We start from the raw sequence: 4,183 nt of genomic DNA on the forward strand, positions 1-4,183 counted from the left end.
GTGTGTGTGTGTGTGTGTGTGTGTGTGTGTGTGTGTGTGTGTGTGTGTGTGTGTGTGTGTGTGTGTGTGTGTGAAAGTGCCATATCTTCATTGAACTTTGCATGACCATGTGCACACAGGTGGCCGTTCAGCCAAGCTTCTGTTCTGCAAGCACGTTCATAGATGTCTGTCTCCCAGCTTTCCCGACTGAATAATAACTTCGTGTAGGTAGGCGTAGGTATCAATAACAAGCAGTGAAGTTGAAAGGTTTTTCCAATCTTCTATAACAAGTGCTATATCGCAAATTGACAAGAAATGATCTTATGTACATGAAAGTGTCACTGTACATCAAGTGTGTATGGAATACTAACGCTCCATTAATCCTTAACGATGTTGAGAAAAGAGAGGCGCGGTACATTTTACTAAGAAAAACTACTCACAGTGAAGAAAGTGATTGTGTAGAGAAAAAGAGGGATTTGTTTCAAATTGACACAAGAGTGGGATCGGCTACTGATTTTAACGGATGCATAATCGAAGCAGCGATTAAGGCTATGGAAGTAAAAACAAAACTTTTGGCTTATCAGGAATGAGGTGCTGAGGTGCTAAGTATAGAGTAGAGCATCAGGCTAATTATTGGCATGGTCACCCAAGGAGTACAGGTGGTATTATATCCAATGAATGACACCGGTACTTCGTCGGTCACAACGACAAGGGTTCAAGTTGATCCAAACAACGGAACAGCCTGTTCGTGAAATCAACGTGTAAGTGGCTGAGCAATCCACAAACACGTGTACCCTTAACGTTGTTCTCAGGGAAATTCAGCGTGACACAGAGTGTGACACGACTGGCCCTTTGAAATACAGGTACTACTCATTTTTACCAGCTGAGTGGATTGGAACAGTGTGAAAGGAGTGTCTAGCTCAAGGACACAACGCGCCACCAGGAATCGAACTCTCGACCTCACGATCGTGATCGGGATACACTAATCACTAAGTCAGGCACAATGATTGGTACAATATTATTATCATCACCTGTTACAACGATAAAATGAGATGATTCAGAAAGAAGCAACAACAGAGACATCAATCTACTGGAATATATTATGAAAGTATCAGAAAAAGCTTTAGCACATCTATTCAAGAAGAGAATTAGTTTAGATGAGGTGCAGTTCTGATGTTTACTAATACAGGGTACGGGTATCAGTAATGCAGACTTCCTTGTGAGACAACTACAAGGGAAGTTCTTTAGCTGTGAGTAAGCCACTATATTAATCATTCTTAGGACCTGAAAAAAAGCCTTTGTCATAGTACCGTGTTCTGTAGTCTAGTGGTCTATAAGAAAACAAGATGCTAAGAAATGGCTCATGAGATTTGCCCGTGGGAACTCCTTTAATAATCAGGTGAAGTGGTTACTGTAACTGAATCTGTCGCAGATTTAGAAAAGAAAGTAGAAACGTGGATGCAAAGTCTATGAGACTTTAAATAAATAGTAAAGAATAAAGCCGAAGCGGGAAAGAAGACAAAACTGAACTACCGTCTGAATAATGACCATGCACGATATATTGCAAAAGTGTAAGTAGAAATTTTATTTGGTGCATCCGTTGAAAACTATGGGTCCACAAGTTATTTAGATGTTTGATGGGATCAGCAAAGGAAGATATTATATGTAGCTGATTCATAGAAGTAGTGAAGAGTGGGGACAACAGTGCTTTCAATTTTTTGGCAGACTCTCTAGTTGATAAAAGTTTGTAATGTGGGTGACTTAAATGCCAGTGGAAATACGCGGTCAGAAAACATAGTAGTCAGAATAAGGATCGGGAAGAAAGAAATAACTCCGCTGGCATCAAAAGTTTTCCCTGTTTGAGGGAAAAGTAGATTGCATGTTACAAGAATAAGAAATGTGAACTTCGAAGTAAATAAAAGAAATGGGCATTGAACGCAAAGGGTATGCAAATGCTAGCGGAAATAAATCGAGCACAATTCGTTGTATATATATGTATAGATAGATAGATAGATAGATAGATAGATAGATATCTTTTACTTGTTTAAGTAATTTGACTGCGGACATGCTGGAGTACCACCTTGAGGGAAGGGATTTTTGGGCATATGTTTTTTAAAGCTTGCTAGTTATTCTATCGACCTGCTTTGCCGAACCGCTAGTTACAAGGACGCAAACACACCAACACTGGATGTCAAGCGGGGTAGGGGAGGCAAATACAGACACAAAGGCACACACGTACAGAAATACACACACATACATACACGCACATACATGCACAAACACACACACACACACACACACACACACACACACACACACACACACACACACACACACACACACACACATATATATATATATATATACGATGGGCTTCTTTCAGTTTCTGCCTGTCAAATTCACTCACAAGTCTTTGGTTGACCCTGGGTTTTAGTAGAAAACACTTGCCCAAGATGCCACTATTATGAAAAAAAAAAAACGTCTGTTGAGTAAAAGAACGCTGAGATATCCAAATGAAAGATGGAACTCTGAGGAGGAAGACCAAGATAGACAGAGGAAGATATAGGCAGATGTAATGAAAACGGATTTCAGAATCTGGACTTTAGGAAAAAAATGACAAAGAAATGTGATACGTAGTGAGACACCATATCGTATAATACCTCTCACGTCACGTCCATGCAAACACGGTAAAAACAGACATAAAGATGGTGGCATAGACATTGTGGCTACTTCCTTCACCATTATTACCAACAATAGCACGTTGTCATTTACATTGCTATTATTAATTTATTCATGTATTAATTTATTGCTAATGTTTATCGCTATTATCCTCACTGCCCTTATGCTCTGTGTTGGAAATTATTAGAATTATGTTAATAATTATTAATAATTTGACCATTGACGTTTTTTTTATTATCATTACAACCACTTTAACTCCTGTTTATTGCCAGTAGTCTTCAGCCTTGTTATCACATTACTCCATTCCACTGCACAATTTGTTATTATGTTGTATTTTTACATAATTTGTTGGTTTTCATTTCGTTTTTATCAGTGCCTAAATGTTGCGTCTCTCTTTAGCTATTCATTTATCATTTGACTTTTAGCGTTTCCTACATCGACCCGCTTGACCGGGCAATGCCAGGGCGGCATGCTGAGATCCTGTGTGTGTGTCAATGTAAGTATATGAGTATATATGAATATGTGTGTGTGTAGACATACGTAAACATGTATGTAACTTATGCAGTAGGTATTAAAACATGTCAAATTTAAGTATTTTTCCGTAGATTCAAACCCACTCTTAACAAACAATGATTAAATTAATCTTACTTGGGGTTTAAACATCTTATCTCTATAACTAAAACACAAGAAATCTCTCAAATGTCATCATTTCTAAAAATAAACTTGGCATCATCTCTAAAAATAGCTAAACATCTACTGCTGCTGTTCAAAGGAATATGTATAAAAGACAAAAGAACAGCCAGTCAACTCCATGAGGCAGGAAAGTATACTAGTCCTTATATATTTAATACACAATATTTCATATATTCAATAAGACATTCAATACTTCATTTCATTTTACTATCTATATTATATATTCCATATTCTATATCCCACATTAATTTTATAAGAATACAAATAAAACATAAAAAACAGAGTTGGAACTCCTTTAAAGAATATATTCCTTTAGACACGATCATACAAAACCCTTTTTTATATTTTTTAAATTTTTATTCATATATATATATATATATATAGATATATATATACCATGCATACCATGTAGCGAACATCTGGACACCTGTGCACAAGGAAAATTTACAATTTTCCTTCTTCATAAAATAAATGAAGAGAACAACCTTCTCCGGAAGGCAAAACAAGAATATTTCATAAGATTTCTGAGTCCGGAAACTAAACTGGAAATAGTCAACAACAATTTTACTGAAAACAATGTCTACTATATATAATAATATGTGCATGAAAACGTTAAGAACTGAAAGCGCTTGCACATCTATAAAAGCAAAGCCTACACACATTCTGTGGAATCTCTTCCCAAAGGTTAATGTCTTTCGACTTTCTAAAAAGTTTCTTTACTCAGTCTTAACCCACTGAGAAAAAAATATTCTCTCCAAATACATACATACATACATACATACATACATACATACATACATATATATATATATATATATATATATATATATAT

At 36.2% G+C, this 4,183-nt stretch overlaps 1 protein-coding gene and 1 long non-coding RNA gene across 4 annotated transcripts in view; one reads left to right on the forward strand and one right to left on the reverse strand.

The window, feature by feature from the left end:
- LOC106874350 (uncharacterized) overlaps window positions 1-4,183 on the reverse strand; it is a 554,238-nt gene that overhangs the window by 546,202 nt on the left and 3,853 nt on the right. The gene's annotated exons all lie outside the window — the stretch shown is intronic.
- The window catches only part of LOC106874362 (uncharacterized), a 15,946-nt gene that overhangs the window by 3,547 nt on the left and 8,216 nt on the right, over window positions 1-4,183 (forward strand). The window contains exon 2 of the long non-coding RNA XR_001409998.2: window positions 3,084-3,154. This is a non-coding gene — a long non-coding RNA (uncharacterized LOC106874362). The remainder of the gene's footprint in view (window positions 1-3,083; window positions 3,155-4,183) is intronic.

This window comes from Octopus bimaculoides, chromosome 2 (genome assembly GCF_001194135.2).
Source record: "Octopus bimaculoides isolate UCB-OBI-ISO-001 chromosome 2, ASM119413v2, whole genome shotgun sequence".
Classification (NCBI taxonomy): domain Eukaryota; kingdom Metazoa; phylum Mollusca; class Cephalopoda; order Octopoda; family Octopodidae; genus Octopus; species Octopus bimaculoides.